Here is an 18,445-nt window from a genome sequence, read left to right as displayed (position 1 = left end):
ATTTACGTCGCACTAGAGCTGCACAATGGGCTATTGGCGACGGTCTGGGAAACATCCCTGAGGATGATCCGAAGACATGCCATCACAATTTTGATCCTCTGCAGAGGGGATGGCACCCCCGCTTCGGTAGCCCGACGACCTGCACGCGAAGTCGAGCACTTTACGGTAGAACAGTTTAACGAGGACCCATACCGCACACCCTCGGTCCCTACGCAGGCTAATCCAAGTGGTCACCCACTCGCACACTGACCGCAGCCAGTTATGCTTGACATCGGTGATCTGCTGGGAACCGTGTCTTAATGATCAGTCCACTGCTTGACAACTTCTGAATTGAATACTTGCATTTCAAGAAGAGGAAGACCATAGATACCCACACATGTGATCTATGACGTCAGCGCTATCGGATCACTTCTATGAAAAATGGTGTGTTAAAGCTATAAGGTAGAATATTAATTAACATGAAGATAAGTAAATGCAGAACCGTATCACGCATCGAATTAATTGAAATATAATTCTTTCTCTTCTACTTCTTTTACTTTACTTAAATTTATTATTTATTTATGTATTTCATTGTAACTATGATATATTTTTGTTTTGTGTACCTGGCAACTTCAACGCAAAATTAGTTTATTTATGTTTTACATGGCTTCATGTCTGTCTTTATGTTAAGTAAGAAATATATAGTGAAAGAATTGAAATCTTTGTGCAGGAATATAAAATTTACCGTTTAAGAGAATTGATGCATGACGGGCTTGGCTCACTCGAAATAGAATGGAAAGAACAGTTTCTAACGTAAATAAATGCCATGTTTCAACAATCAATCCGGATCGCGATGCCCACACTACATCAGGTATCCCATTCTTGGATATCAGATTATTGGTAAAGTGCATATGCTTGTGAGATACTTAGACTGATATATTGCTCATTTGGTGAAACAATGACGTAACTGATAGTTACGTCATTGTTTCACCAATGAGCGATATAATCGTGACACTAACTATGTTCTCTCTCTCTTATTGCTCCCTGATTGTTAGCTGATGTGGCAGATTTAGTAGACTTGATTTCGTGTGCTTGATTTCATGAGATTAAGTCATATCTTTAGTTATGTTTTTGGAAATTAGTTTAGCTTAAGATGTTTAAATTTTTTAAACAAACTAGTTTATCCTGTCTTCCGTCTGAGCCCCTTTAGAAACCTTCTGATTCTGTTGTGTGGAGTTAAAGGTAGAGGTGAGGCATGAAAGTTTAAATTGACAGTGAGATGAGATCCTATTGTTCCTATAGCCTAAAACTTTTACCTCATGCCAAATTCTTGAGATTCTTTCTATAACAATATTTTCTGAATATAAAACAATGTATTAGAAGCGTACTAAAATTCATGAACCTTGGTTTGTGATGAAACCATTTTCATGGGAAATGGATTGAGCAAATATTTCGTTAAATTGAAAGAAAAAAAAAGCTACTATCCTCATTTGTTCAAGAGTACTAATTTCACCAAAAGCATCAGTATTAACGTTCCATGTTGATTAATAAAATAGATGATACGTTGATTTATGATGCAGGAAATAAAGTTAGTATGAATAAATTAGTTTATCTCCAAGACTCGAACCCAGAAGGCCTGATCGGCAAAGTGCGGTAACCGCAATCTGGAAATATGGTCCCCATAATTTGGTCAAGAGAGATGCAAAGTTTGGACCCCTTAATGTCAATTTACTTGCGTACTTATAAGTGAATAACTTTATAAGTGAATAATGTATTTGCGTATTATAAGTGCGTATTTATAAGTGTATAACATTAAAAATAGAGGCCGGTATAGCATGGTTGGTAGAGCGTTGAGACCCTGCCAAAGAAATCGTGAGTTCAATCCTAACCGGCCAAAGGTTCACTGTGTAGTAAATGGTGACTGATACACGTTAAATCAGTAGGGTCACAAAATCCTCCATGTTCTGATAACAAATCATTATATCGTGTGGTACCGAAATAGAAATTGATCGGTTTCTGGTTCAGGTCAGAATTACGATCTGTGGATGAATAAGTGGATGTATGAATGGGTCCGCTTTATAAACGGGCTCTGACGTGTGTGTGGCTGAAGTCGTATTCTTGGCCATAGATGGCGCCACTGAAAAATAAGAAATGCACCCTCTGCCTTCCCATAGTCGCTTGGTTTCACCAAACAGGCTTATTGATATTTGGCAAATGGCGTTAGAAGCAATAATTTTCGATATTTTTATTCGTTTCTTTTATGTTAACTTCATGGTACAATTTTATCAATTAAAAATATTTTTAGATTTTTTCCTCTTTATCGTTTTCAAAAAAAAAATACTTATTAAAATATAAGGATTTATCCTCATTGGTCAGAGTTTCTAATTATAATGAAAACTTATAAGAAAAATAAGAAATTCGTTTTTTTTTCTAAAGTTTTGGATAGTCTTAAGGTACACAGAAATCTTATTATTCGTGGTTAGATATTTTGGTGTCATGACTAAAATGTGAAAACAATCCTACAATATGCAAGCTATACTAACAATTAAAATTAAAATGTATAATTGGATTTATCCTCGCTAGTCAGAGATTTTAATTACAATGAAAAAAAAATTATAACTAATTCGTTTCAACTAAACTTTTGAATAGAGCATGGATAAACAAATTCTGATAAAATTATTACACTGTTTCATAATGAGATTTCTGGTAGAAAAAAAACCGTAAGTATTGTTAATAAAATCACATTTTACGGTATTTAAACCATTTATTTGGTAATTTCTCCCGGTCGTATGACAACAGCTTACCGAAAATTCTGGTTTCTTAAATTATTATTCTGGATCTTTCTCTCGATAAACAATTTAAAACAGTAAAAATACATTAAAATAACTTGCAAGTAATAACTTGTAACAATTTGTTATTATATTTATTAGTTTTCAATGTTTTCGTTAAATTTCTTGAAAAAAAAAGAAAAAGAAATCAGTGTCATTTTATTTAATTTGAATTCAGTGAATTTTGTTACTCTTCCTACAGCCGAAACACACATTTAGTAATAAATACAAAATTGAAAAGTAAATTTTACTCAATAAATAGTTTCACGCCAGGCTCTAAAAAATATCATGATAAAATTACTAAATGTTTCCAAATTTTACCTCATTCACTAGTGTATGGTTAAAAAAAACATTTATATGGTAGAAAAGCCATGTTTTAATTTGAATTTTACCACTTACCAAAGCGCTTTGGTAAAAATTACACAGCTTTTTGATGTTCCCATAGAGACAGAACCATGGTAAATTTTACTATATTCTGGGAGATTTGTCTTGATTTTATTCTCAATGTCTTAAAGCACATAAAAATTTTATTATTTAGGGCAAGTGGATCTTGTTTCATTCCCAAAAAATAAAGATAATCCTACTAGTATATGCAAAATATGCTAAAATTAAAAATTATCGTTTCTTATGTTATAATTTAAAAAACTGCAAAAGAGATAAAATCACTGTTTAGTTAAATTAGTGAAACTTTCTTAAAAATATTTTATCACATTAAGTTTACTTTCCATCACACAAATTCCTAAATATAAATCGCTTTTCCTACCAATATTTAAAGCTCGAATCTCAAAGGGATAGAACACACGTGTATAAATTGCTTTATAGAAACAAATATTCTTAACCGAAAGAATACTAAATATATGACTTCTGATGTTTCAGTTTTATGATATTCCCTCTTGTATTATAGAATATTAGCATTTGCAGAACAGTAGGCTCTAAGCTACTTATGTACAATATCCTTATTCCTCAGCAAATAATTGTTTTCTCATATCAGCGTCTTATCTTTTATCATCATGTGACTGGTTGGTAAGCCTGGTCATATTGCTCAGACAAAGACCAGGGCATTTTGTTATCAATCACAAATGTCCATTCGTAGCTCGTTTATCATCATTATGCATCACGTAATTGTTTTTTAGGATATTCCCAGAGAATACTAAACATCAATTCTAGTTAACTGCAGTATACAAATAAGAACACCAAAATGCAGGTGAATCCACTTTGGTTGAATCCACTTTGGTTTCCTTATTGCAATTAAATATAAGAAAAATAATTATCAGATTAATAACTAATTTCAATAAATAAATAACTTACATATAGATAACAATTTTAATATTTGTTTTATTTTAGTTCTTATACAGAGAATAAAACGTTTGAAAAATATATCTTTGACAAGCTTTTAGCAGAATTACATGCAAAATTATCGAAATATTTACAAAAGTTTCAGGAATATCAATCATTTTTACGTGAGTGGAAATTAAAGTTACGAGAATTTAAGAATCATACACAAAAAAATGAGTCAATTCATAAGAATTAATTCACATTATTAATGTAACATAGGTTAATTCCTTATATATAAATCTCGCTGAAAAGTGGCAAATACTTTAAAACCTCCAAAAAAATCTGCAAACTGTGGATCAAATTCAGATTAAAATAATTGCAACTGCCCTTGAGTTATTAGAGTACCTGCAACACTCAAACATACATAAACACTAGGGAAAAAAATACAGTCAAAACTATCAGAATACGGTAAAATTTACAGTATCTCTGGTTCCAAAAGAAAACCAGTAAGCACGGTAATTCTTACCGAAGCACTTTGGTAATGAGTTTGTAAAAATTAGCAATAAACTATTGTTTTATGATAAGCGTTAAAATTTTGTAAATGTGGTAAAATTTGATAATTTATTATGATTCCTTAGACCATGGCATAAAAGCCATTTATTCGATTAAATTTAACTTCAGTTTTGTATTTTTTACTAGATGTGTGATTATCAGAATTAAAATTTTGAAAACCAGAATTTCTAGCAAACCGTTATAATATGAATGGTAACCTTTACCATATTTATGGGTTAAATATCGTATATGTTGGTTTTATTAAGTTGAACTATGTTTTTGTTTTTACCGGAAATGTCATTATTGTAAAATAAGGAAATTTTACCAGAATTATTTTCTCCGTGCAAGCACACTTTCAATTTTATATCTATTCTGAGAGATATAGTAAGTTTATCTTTGAAAAATGAATTAATAGCTTTTTAATGCTTTTCTTGCTTCTAAAATTTATTTATTTTTGAAGTATCTGTTTTTATTGAATAAAAAATATTAAAAAAATTGAATTAATAAATATTAAATAAAGAAAAATAAAAAAGTATCAAAACATTCCACTAATTCCACTATTAATGGCTGTAAAAGGAACTGAATCTTGACAGAATTTTCGTTTATATTTTAAAAAAAACTCTACTAAAAAAGAACAAGAAATAATATAGATTTTTGAGAAGAATTTTATTAATTGCTGCTTTTAAAAATTTCAGTATAAGTTTGTTAAACGTCATTGGATGTATCTCAAAGCACTGCTTAAAATCAAGAATTAACGCCATTTATTCCTTTTTAAAGTAGTTAGAGGTAACATTGTGTTTTGAGTTAAGTGTTTTAATATTTGAAAAACAATATAGCAAATCTATACTTGTATTCTATGCATCACATTATATGTTTAAGAACAAGTTTGTTTTTATAAGAGACAAAGAAACTCTCTGAATTTTGAAATAAATGCATTTGTAATTATGAAAAATATGACCTTTAAAATCAATAAATAAAAAGCTCTTTGTTTACTGTTGTTCCAAAAGGAACATAAAAAAACGTACCTCATTCTTTCGTTATGTTTTCTTCAAATTCTCAGAAGACTTATTTTTCTGAAAAATAAAGTCTTCGGTTGGACGTGTTAAAATGAGAAATTCTTTTTTAAAAAACCCCAACTGTTTCTAAAGAATAATAAATTGTATTTTTCTTTTCAAAGCTTTTAAAAGTCAGGAGAAATAATATCCGGCTTTTGGGAAAACTCATGCCAGTTGAAAGATAATAAATAGAAAATTTCTTTTGTTTTATTTTCTTTTGAAGTAAATGATTTTTTTTCCTCAAAGTATGTTTTGTTAATATTTAACCTTTTCGTTCAATATGCTCGTATTTTCTTGAAATTTTTTTAAAACAATGTGTACTATTTGAGACATGTGTGTTATTGCTTCATTCTACAAAAACATTTTTGTGCTTGTTTCTAAGACTTATAGTTTTTAAATTGGCTACGAAATGGTTTAAATTTAATTAAAATAATATGCGAGCTTCAATATATATATATATAGTTAATACTTGAAAAAATATAAATATTAAATTTTATTCAAAAAATTATATTTTGTTCAATAATTGGTCAGTGTGTACATACACTGTCCTACAATAATGGAAGATATATTTTCAGTTCATGACATTTTTTTTTAAATTTCTCTAAAAATACATGGAAAATCATTTTGCAACTTTAGTTTTAGTGATTTTTCATACTTAGCAATAGGGTTTCAAGTTTAAGCATTTTAAGTGACCAACAATAAATTACGGAAGAAAACAAGTGTTTTTGAACCCCCTAGGCCAGAAAATCAAGCAATAAGCTTGTAACTTGTATAGATTACTTTGGAAGCTATTTTTAATACCTGCAGAAAATTTCATGAATTTCTCTTAAATATTTATGGAGATCTGGACATTTCTATAAACAAAACTAATTTTTTTGTCTTATATTTTTTTGGGATAATTTTTAAAAATATTAAATAAAATTAAACAAAATTTCAAATAACAACCAAAGTAATCGATAAAAATTACAAGCTAATAGTTATATTTTTAGGTATAGGGAGTTCAGAAATACTTTTTTTTGTTCTTAGTTTATTTCCAGTCTCTCGAAACTCTGAAAGCTTTAAACTTTATGAGAATTCTCAAGACGTAAACACGTCTTAAGTTACAGAGGAATTCTCTAAGTTTTTCATCAGTAATTAAGAAGAAAATGTCAAGAACTGAAAATGTCTCTTCCATTATTGTAGGGCAATATATGTGTTGAAATCAGAGGAATTTTATTCTGGAATTTCAAACTCCAATAAGAGTCTCAGTCGAACAAGAGAATGACTCCAAATTTAATATAGAACCTCCATTTTAAGCCTAAATATTTTTAAAATGATTTGTTTGCAATCAGTGATTTTTTTTCTTCCAAAGCGTTAAACTCTATTAAGTGTTAGATCAAACAAAGTTGCGATTAAGAGTGCCCAATATAGATTTTTGACATTAAACAAAACTAGTTCTGTAATTCAAAATTAAATGAGTTGAAATCAGCGAAGTTTTTTTTACATAGTGCCAAGTTTTAAAAGCGTTTTGATAAAACAATTAGAAGTAGTACTTCATTTACGTCGCATTAGAATTGCACAATAGAATTCGAATTACACTATTGCTGACAGTCTAGGAAACTTTGATATATATATAGAATTTTATTTATAGAATTTGAATATAGAGTAGAATTTGATATACAGAATAACTTTGATATCTATAGAATTTTCAGAGTTGTTTCAACCCTAAATATTAGCTGAAGACGTGTTATCCCAATTTCTAACATCTGCAGAGGGGATTGTTACCCCACTTTGGTAAAACAAAGATCCGGGTGTGAAGCCTAGCACTTTATTTTAGAACAGTTTGTCGAGGGCCGATACCGCACAGACTCGGTCCCTCCGTAAGTTCGCAAGTGGTTCTCCACCCTATCACTGGACTACCCGGGGAACTTGGCTTCCGTAAACTGCTGGGAACCGTGTCTTATGATCAGTCCACCGTGGTACTTGATTATACAAGAAAATGATTACAAACGCAACATAGAACTTTGTTATTAAGCTTAACCATTTCTAAAATGTCAAAAATTAACTTCCAGAGTATCAAACTGAAATAGTTTTGTCGGGTAATCAAGAAAAAAATATTGCGAAGTGTAATATAGAACATTAATATCTAGCCTAAATACATATAGAATGAGGTGTTGCAATAAGCATTTCAACACTGAGTTTCCTGTTATTTTTCAGAATTTAAAATACTAAGATTTCTGCATAAAAGTTTATATTATATTAAAAAATATATAAAGGGTGTTTATAATTAAAGTTATCTTTCTCAGACAAATACAGAGCATGTGCCAATTTTGATGGATTTTGAATAAATTTGAGATGCACGTTACATGGGTCACGGGAAAAGAAATCTGGTCCAAATTTTCGACAAATATTATTAGAGAAAGCAACGGACAAGCAGAAAAACACTTTTTATGTGTATATGTTCAATGCGTATTCCAATTCTGCCAAACACGCGACTGTAGCATAAAGAGTTTCTCGCTATCTAATGCTGCAATTTAATTTGTTAAACTTATTTTAAATGTAGATTAATTTGAAAAAATGCTTCCAGCTTCCATCTTGTTGCACACTTTTAACAGTCCAGATTGTTTTTTTTTTTCAAATCTAATGATCATGCTTTTCAGTTTTTTATTTTGTTATGGCATTGGGCTTATAACGCTTCCAAATTTCATTAAATATCTTTTTACGTGAAAAATGACATCTATCGGTAGTAATATGAACTGTTTTACTGCAGATTTCTTTTTTTTTAAAAGATCCATACTGAAGAATACACCAAGTTTCATCGACATCCGTATATAGAGTAACTTTCATGATAACAACCCTGATCAACTTATGCAAAACAGCAATAATTGTAAATGCTAATTGCAAACACGTTTATAATTGAAACCTTGACTAATGACTACTTGTCATCACGATTACGAATTATTTGTTACTAAACTCGAATTAAAAGATAATGTTAATTTTTTTTAAAGATATAAGATTTCGTAAATTAGATTAGGACAAAATTCTTTCAGAATATTTTTCTTTTTTTAAAGAGAATAGATCGATTTTTACATTAGTAGACTCGTGTTTTTGGACCGATATGGGAAAAATAAAGTCTACATTCCATCTTTTTTTCCCCATCCACTCTAGAACTTCTAACGGAAGCGTAAGAGCATGATCTATCATGAGCAAATATGGAAATGATAGCATCTTTCTAAGACGAAGATAAATGATAGGTGATGAAAAATAGGGAAATTCCTCCCTTATGATCAATATGCACTTAGTACTTTCTTCTTCAGATCTAAGCTTTTGCAGAATTTATTCTATGTGTATTATGTGAAACAGTTTTGTCGTGCAACTATGGTATGCAAATAAAAATTATGTATGTTGTTTTCTGTTAAATATAAAATGTAAATGAAGAAAAACTAAATAATAATTGACTATTCGTTACAAAGCTGATAAAAAAAACAATTTAAAATAAACTTTTTATTACTATATTAAAACGTTGCAGTTAAACAGTAATATCGCTTAAATTCGCTGATATATTAAACCTCATTAACAATCTTGGCACCATGAATGCTGTTCTAATTTATACCACATAATCGTGCATCTCAAATGTAATAAGGTTCAAAATCTTTTTATTAAGGTTGAGAGAGTGAAATTTTACTCTTTATTAAGGTTGAAGAAAATTTTCATTTTTTATGGGTTAAGATGCCGATAACACAGTTTAACGTCATTTTCTAAAGGATTTAATTTCCTCAATTTTTCCGTTGTAATGTTTTTAAAGGTTTCTTTATATTTTAATTCTTTCTGGTATATGTTTCTGCTGGTTTGGTCATGTATTAAAACAGAAGATACGCAAAGTTAGTCAAAAAATGTCTAACCTACACTGCTATGCCCCAGGTCCTTGGTTTAAGTCCCGAATTCTAAATTAAATTAAATCCCGAATTCTAATTAAAAACTCATATCTCATAAATAAACAGCAAGGATTTTTCCGACTTAACTTATGATATGAGTAACTATGATAAGGTAGAATCTTGAACAACAAAAAAGGCCTTAGGTTCGTGCACAAAGTTAACAAAAAAGAGTTAACGATTAAAAATTAATCACATACTATTTTTTTCTTTAAATTCAGCATTAGAAATCCTATCACAAGCGCCCTAGGACTAAATGTCAAAAAATCACACCAATTTCTCGAAACCAAAGGTGGTAATTGTTTCGATCCCTTCGTCACTTTCTATTTAGGTTAAAATAAATGTAGGGTCGGTATAGCCTAGCTGGTAGAGCGGATGTGAGAGATCGTGAATTCGATCCAGGGGCCCTATTACCAGCTTCACGGAATCTGATTCCGATCGAAATGAAGCTCTTGTGACGTCATAAATCCGTGAAAGTCAGTTAAGTCGTGTTACGAGCTCTTGATTCCGCTCGGAACTAAATTCCGATGCGAAATTATTACGAATCCCATTCCGGCAGGTTTAAGAGTAAGCGAAATCTAGATTCCGATAAGAGTTTGTTTATTTCAATGAACAAAATGGCGCTGTTTTCCGTCATACAGCCAGCTATTGCTGAAGAGAGTGATCGAAACACTATTAAGAGAAAGATCTNCAAAAAATCACACCAATTTCTCGAAACCAAAGGTGGTAATTGTTTCGATCCCTTCGTCACTTTCTATTTAGGTTAAAATAAATGTAGGGTCGGTATAGCCTAGCTGGTGAGACCTTTGTGAGATGATGTGAGAGATCGTGAATTCGATCCAGGTCTGAGGGATCGTGAGTTTGATCCAGGTCTGAGGGATCGTGAGTTCGATCCCAGACTGCTGAAGACCAGCCGTGTACAAAATGGTGACTAATGCAATCTAAATCTTTCCGAGTCACAAAGTCCTCCAAGTTCCCACAATAATTCGATACCGCTGGGGGTAATGAATCAGAAATTGATCGTGTTTTGGTTCAGGTCAAAATTATGATCTGCAGACGGATGGATTGTGTGTGAATGTGTCCTCCTTTGAAACGAGATGTGACGTATGTATGTTTCTGAATCACACTCAGGGATGTTTCCCAGATCGCAGCCTACACCCCATTGTGCATCTCTAGTGTGACGTAAATAACAGTACAGTACCGTAAAATATAGGTATAGTACTAATTACATTTAGCTGTTAATGCTAGGTTTGTGAGAAAAGTACGAGTTTCAGGTGAAAAAATATTTACAAATATCAAATTCAATTTTTAATTCGATTTGAGATTTGTCGTAATCTCGAAAGGTTTGTAGGCTGTTGGCTTGTAAGCATCAAGATTTTATAATGACTCCTGGGCATGGGGTTTTTATGCAATCTGATTTTTTAGTGATCAACCTACCCCAAACCAGCCTTGATGCGTTGCTTTATTTTTAATTGAAGCAAAAAGTTTCATTTAATTGACTCGGTCGTTTGCAGCACAGATAGCCGATTTGTGCTTAAGTCATTGAGGGTCTCGGTCAATCAGACGTGCACTCATTCTCTTGGAGTAAACAACATTTAGGAACTGAATTAAAATAGTATTTAGCTCTGTAAGTACTTATGTGCTATTTAATTGTAAACGAAAATTCTTGAATGGCATCAAGGAGCAAAGAAATAATCATGTATAAATCATCCAGTTGGGAGTGGGACACCAGTAGTTCGATTGTGTTTTGTGTACGTGTAGTGTTCCCACTTGCATGGATATATAGTAAAGTGAATGTAAAACCTGTCAAAAGTGTTGTATCTGTCATCTTAGTATGACAAGCTTAAACATCAAGCCTGTTGTCGAACATAATTTAAAATGATGTGTAGTACTTGTTTTTTTCAAAAGCTCGATGGATTTTTAGTAAAATGAGGCCTACTTTATGATGACAGACCAGTTTTACTGTCATGGCACGCAGCCTTATTTTTTTGGTTTCTTATTTCAAACGGCCAAGGAAGGCGTGCCTCTTGCTTTTGATAGGTAAGTACTTCCTTTACGTCACACTAAAGCTGCACAATGGGCTATTGGCGGCGCTACGGGAAACACTCATGAGGATGATCAGAAGACATGCCATCACAATTTTGATCCTCTGCAGAGGGGGTGACTCCCCCGCTTTGGTAGTCCGATGACCTGCACGCGAAGTCGAGAACCTTACGGTAAAACAATTTAACTAATACAGATACCGCTCCCCCTCGGTCCATACGTTGGGTGATCAAAGTTTTTACTCACCTGCTTACTGGCAATAACCAGTGATGCTGACTTTGCGATTAAAAGCTGGACCCTTTTGCATTTGAATTCGATCAGATAACATAGAGGTATAGTCGTACGCTTTACAATTGTTAGATGAGAAGATTCCTAATAGTTAATGTCTGGTCATTAGATTTACTATTTGTTATTACGCCTTGTGGTTTTATTTGAATATTTTCATACCTTACGATCTTCTATAAGGTATGTATTTTGTCTAATCAGCGTGCAGTAGACTACCAATTAAACATATGGCATTGTGTGCGACTGGTGTAGACGCTTACAATACGACTCACAGCTTTAATTTATTGTTAGTAAACGCTGAAACCTGCTGTTGGTAATTATTTTCCTGTTGAAAAAGGAAGAGCAGGAGGTCATAAGTTCACGCTTTTATCTCGGCACGGCAAACCGGGGAAAAAATTAGAATGCGAAATGAGTTAATCGAACTTTATCTCAACGGATGAAAGCAGAGAAAAAGTTTAACTAATTTTTAAGAATAACATTAACTTAAAACTGCATGAAATGCAGTGAAACCTCTCAGAAGCAAGCCCCCTCTGTTCCACACTAAAATGGTCGCTAATGGTGGTTGGTTGTTCTTAATGGTTACGTCCATTGATTTCAAAATGTTAACGAAGTTACGTGTTATAATTTTTCTCAAAGGGTTTTAATTTTACTCAGTGTAATTTTCTTGGCGTGGAAAAGCTACTTATGTTGGCGTCAGGAAAACCAGATAAATGAGTTAAGGTTTAACTTCAATAAAAATAATCCCTAAGGATAAAATTATAAGTAAGAACAAAATGATCAGTTATGAATGATAAAATTATTTTTTATGTAAAAAAATATGCTTTTTATTGCTTTAAAAAATATCCTTTCTCTAAAAAATTTTTTTTTCTAATTCAACTTTCAACTCTTAAAATAAATCATTGATTATTGTTGTTGTTCATTTACGTCGCACTAGAGCTGCACAATGGGCTATTGGCGACGGTCTGGGAAACATCCCTGAGGATGATCCGAAGACATGCCATCACAATTTTGATACTCTGCGAGGGGATTGCACCCCGCTTCTGTAGCCCGACGACCCGCACGCGAAGTCTAACACTTAACGGTAGAACAGTTTAATGAGAACCAATACCGAACACCCTCGGTCCCTACGCAGACTGATCCAAGTGATCACCCACCAGCAAACTGACAGCAGTGCTGCTTGACTTCGGTGATCTGCTCGGAACCGTGTCTTAACGGTCAGTACACTGTGGGACTATATTTTTGTATTGCAACTATACAACTGCTGGACTATATTTGTGCGGAACTATATATTTGTATTATTTCGTATTTTGTATTAAATGTTAAAAATTGCAATTTATTATCTTTTTTAAAAATAAAACGTTATAAGAAACAAAATTGACCCCCTTCAACTTCTTATTTATATATTTTGCTATATAACTGCGGGACTATATTTGTGCGGAACTATATATTTGTATTATTTTGTATTAAGTGTTAAAAATTACAATTTATTTATTTTTTTAAAAAATAAAACGTTATAAAAAACAAAATTGAACCCTTTCAACTTATTTATATATTTTGCTATATAACTGCAGGACTATATTTGTGCGGAACTATATATTTGCATTATTTTGTATTTTGTATTAAATGTTAAAAATTAAAAATTTTTTTTTTGAAATAAAACGTTATAAAAAGCAAAATTGACCCCCTTCAACTTCTTATTTATATATTTTTTGCTTATTTATATATTTTGCTATTTATATATATCACTGCGGGACATATAAATCATTGATAGAATCGTCTTTAGTGCACTATGATTGCAACATAAGGTTGTAAACATTTTTCAGAGATCGTCAAAAAGTGCTCCTTAAGTAACAGTTTCGAATAAATATTTTGAATACATCTAATTATTTGTGTTGCTAGCATTTTTTCGCGTTTCCTTATTTGATATTTTTCGCATTTAGTGCGGAGATTTGTCTGTTCTCTGGAAGAGGTTCTGATTGGTAGATTTTCTTCAACACAAAGTTTATGAAAAAAATTCCATACCACCCAAAACTAGTCGTAAATAGAGGAGGTCGCTATATAGAGGTGGTCTTTCTTAGAGTTTTCACTGTATATTAATTTCTTTAAAGTTAAAACGTTAGACGTCGTCAGTTTGGTATATTTTGCGCATTTATATAAATAAACATATACATAATATTTTAGACATGCATACTTAAATAAAAACTCACATTTTGGGAAAAAGGGAGATATTACCATAATCCAAATCCTTCAACTATCTCTCTGGGCTATTTGATATCTCGACGTAACAGTCTGTGATCATTCATCATAAAATGCTAGTATCTATCGAAAGTTTCATGTTCATTCTTTCAAGAACTAAATCTGAATTTTTTTTTTTCGTATGCACTACACTAGATTTAAGAGCTTTGCGAAGATTTGATGCGCTTCATTTTTTTTCCTTTTTATTTAAAAAATCGAAAAACATTTGAGTTCAAATATTATTTTGAAGACATAAAAATAGAAGAGACTCAAAATAAGCTTTATTTATTTATCTAAAAAAAATTGTTTGTTCTGAATTTGAGATTTCACCACGTGATATCCTCAACTGGAATATTTTGTGCTACCAAATTATGATCTTCTCAATTCAAAGTCAAATGACTTTTGGAAACGATATAAGAGGGGTCGTATAAAAATTAAATTTTTATTCATAAATGTGTCAGGAACCTCATTTCTTTACATTCTATTTGATTTCAAAAGGAATCAACTGCATCATAATTGATTTCTTCAAATTCTATATAAAGTTCACTAACAATAATCATTACCTAACCAAATCATACAGAGATATTACCTATGCGTATCAATAAATGTCTTCCGAAAAAAAACCCAGAAGATAGATGCTTGAGCAATAAAATAGTGAATCATACTAATAATCTACATATAAATAAAATATTATAAAAGTAATAAATATTAAGTAAAATATTTTAAATTTATTTCAAGTTTGATATTAAAAATTTATTGATGAGTTATGCATGAATGAATGAATAAAACAAATTCACTATTCAAGAAAATAAATTGAACATTATTAAAAACTAAACAAATTAACGTTCTGAGTCTAGTGTGACTTTTATAACCGTCGTAGAACAGTCGACCCAATTTTGGGTTTACGACAACTAATGTTCAACTCCGTAGCTTCGTAATTTTGGACCAATCCAGAAGACAAGGAAACTCCTGGATCAATACCCCCAGAGATATGATTTGCTATGGGAACATGGAGGACTTTAAGACTCGGCAGATTTAACGTGCATCAGTCACCTTTACTACTCGGGGAGTCTTCGCCCAGCGAGGATCGAACCCACGACCTCTTGGACATCGACCTAGTGCCCTACCAACCAGGCTCTCCCGTCCCTAAGGGTTATGTTTGACTAAACTGTTTCCTTGTTACATCAATTATGTAACTCTAGGATGAAAAATTGTAATGCTTATCAAAACATAATAATTACATTCTACTTTGCTACATTTTAAAATTTATGATTACATATTAAAAAAAAGTTTTCATGGTGTTACAGGCGATTTTTTGACAAATTATCAAATTATTGATGTTTTTAATAAACTTTTCATTTAAATACTTCAAATTCAATAACTACTTCAGGCATTTTAAATATGATCAGTTATGGAAAGGAAATGTAATAATAAATAATAAGGATCGTAATATTATTGATTAGGAAATGAAATGTTGTGTAATAAATTTTTGACACCATACTATAAAATTTTCCTGATGTAACATACAGGAGATTATAATAAACAAGATTTGTAAGAAACATCAAGGATTCAGCCAATCCTTGATGTTTCTTATAAACTTTTCAATTAAATTTTTCATAAACTTATTACTTAATTTTCTATGTCAGCAAAATTTCCAAAATTCAAAAACGATTTAAAGCATTTTAAATACAGACCACTAACAAAAGTAAAATGTAATAAGTATTTTTAGTTTAATCGGAACTTGGTATATTGTTGATCTTTAGATATTAGCAAATTTTAAAAATAAATTTAAACTCTTTAGGAATTTGTTCATTTATCTCGGTCTAAATACATATACAACCAGGATAATTTTAAAAGAAAACACTTACCTTCCTTTGTATCAACAATCATTATCCAAAGGCTTTTTTCGTATCAATTAATTAATCCAATTTTGAATTTCTGGACAAATATCATTGCGAAGCTGGAAAAAATAATCCTCTATCTCTTGATAATGACCCGCTGAGTTTAGTGCTTGGGTCAAACAATTTTCTCGGCCATTGGAATTTCAAATGAACTCGGGCGGACGAGTTTGTTCTCTGCCTACCGAGGTAAAACTCAACTCACGCACTTAGAAGACCGCTGTCCATTTTAGGAATGACGAGATATTCTTAAGATTAAAGTTCAGAAATAACAAATTGTCTGCCTAATACGCAAATCTATAATGTAGAGGTTAAACGAGTACGTTGATGTGAGTTAAAATTTTTTTATTCAGTTAATAACATAAATGTTAATATAAAACAGAAAATTTTAAAATCAAATACAATCAATTAATCATTAAGGCATATAAATTAATCAATTAGTCATTAAAGCTTATAAATTAATTGGTCAAAAATATTGAATTTTTTTTTAGTTATCACATGAGGAAGTAATAGAAATATACTTTCTTTTAAAAGTGATTTTGAAAATAGCTAAATCTTATTTGTTTATTATTTTTTTTCTGTAAATAGCAACTCGTCAATGAGCGTTTTATTTTGGACATAACTCAAAATACGTTCTTAAGAAAATGGTAGTGGCTGGAAATGAGTATTTAAGAAAATTGAAAAATGCGAATTTAAGGAAATGGAAACTGCTCTAAAATGATATTTAAGGAAATGGATGTAGTTTATAATGCGTTTTTAAGAAAATGGACGCAGCTCAAATTGCGTACTTAGGAAAATGGACGCAGCTCAGAATGTGTATTTAGGAAAATGGACACAGCTCAAAATGCGCATTTAGGAAAATGGACACAACTCAAAATGTGTATTTAAGATAATGGACACAGCTCAAAATGAGCTTTTGTGATGCAATTGACCCAGAAATTTAACGACGTATCAGGTAATGTGTTGTATAATGATCCATTTTGCACATGGACGTAGCATTTGATTCCGATGTTTGAATTTTCTCATAAGTATTGTTCGTTTTTAAAAAATAAACTAATGAATCAAAATAAATTAGCTACGATATGTCATCTATTTTCATAAATCACATAATATAGCTTTTAAAATTAGCCTTTTATTTTTACAAAAAAATACGCCTCAAGTCTACATTTTTTAGAAGTTTGTGACGGGTTCTATAAGTTTACAATAGTGGTAGTGAAATTACATCGAAGGCATTTAAATGATTTAAAACCAATTTATTGTTTAAAGTTCTGAATAACAAGATATCACCTTAAAAGTTACCCTTCTAATATATCACGCCACCTCATCCAAGAAATCTAGGTATATAAATCCAATATTCTAATACTCGTAATGAGTGCTTGTGCTTAATACGCTCGTATGCTTAGTACTTTTTTGTATATTTTATAACCGTCGTTGAACAGCCGATACAATTTTATGGGTTTACGACTACTAATGTTCAACTCCGCAGTCTTGCAATTTTGAACCCAATTTTCCTGCTGGAGCTAACCCGCATTTGCGTTACATGGAGAGGAAGACCACGAGAATCTCCCACAGTTTTAGCCTGAAGGCAGGGGGACTCTAACCCATGATCCGTCTACCACTGAGGATATTTCACGTCAGCACTGTGGTCGGTGCAAGTCAGATGCGGAATTCGTATTGACTGGGATATGAACCCGGTTCGCCTCATTGGATGGCAAGCGCTCTATCCCCTGAGCCATCGCGGCTCATGCTTAGTGCTTGAAAAAAGAATCTAAGGGGAATTTTTAAGTAAGGTTAAAAGTAAGGGGAAATCGTTTTGTAGTTAAATTTGGATTGACATTAAGAAAGTGTATTTTTTATGTGACCATTTACTAAAATACACATTTTGAGTAATCACAGTGTTCTAAACTTTCTTTTTCGTGCAGTATTCAACTCTTAAAAAGGAATTTTCATCGATGTTCGGAACAAAAAGCTCATTGATGAACCATGGTGATTTTTTTCATGGAATAATTTAAAATTGGGAACTAGTTTTGAATATTTAAATTAATTTGATGAAATATTTAAGAATATTATATTTATTTAAAAGAATCAAATGGTTGTTTGGGTCATTTTAAAATAAAATTTAAATTTGCGCTTTTAAATGTACGATTAACTTAAGACCAAGGTTTCTCAATTGGGATTTAATGGTTTGGTCAGTAGATAATTTTGTTTCATCAAGGTTCTATACTCTTCTCAGAAAACTTTAAATGTGTTTTGTGATTAAATTGGTTTTTTGCTTTACCTTAAAATCACAATTTTCATGGGAGCTTTGTAAAAATTATCCTTTGTGTGCTGTAGTCAAAAATTGAAAAAATTAATCTTCTAAAGCATTTTGGTCAATTTTTTTT

General features: G+C 31.4%; 1 long non-coding RNA gene across 1 annotated transcript in view; it reads right to left on the bottom strand.

The window, feature by feature from the left end:
• Positions 1-16,479, bottom strand: part of LOC107437379 (uncharacterized) — a 23,066-nt gene extending 6,587 nt beyond the window's left edge. Inside the window, exon 1 of the long non-coding RNA XR_001583234.3 lies at positions 16,032-16,479. This is a non-coding gene — a long non-coding RNA (uncharacterized lncRNA). The remainder of the gene's footprint in view (positions 1-16,031) is intronic.
• Positions 16,480-18,445: the final 1,966 nt, after the last annotated feature.

The sequence above is a fragment of the Parasteatoda tepidariorum genome, chromosome 3 (genome assembly GCF_043381705.1).
Source record: "Parasteatoda tepidariorum isolate YZ-2023 chromosome 3, CAS_Ptep_4.0, whole genome shotgun sequence".
Lineage (NCBI taxonomy): Eukaryota > Metazoa > Arthropoda > Arachnida > Araneae > Theridiidae > Parasteatoda > Parasteatoda tepidariorum.
Note: the sequence above shows the minus strand (reverse complement) of the source record. Positions and strands in the feature narration are given on the sequence as shown.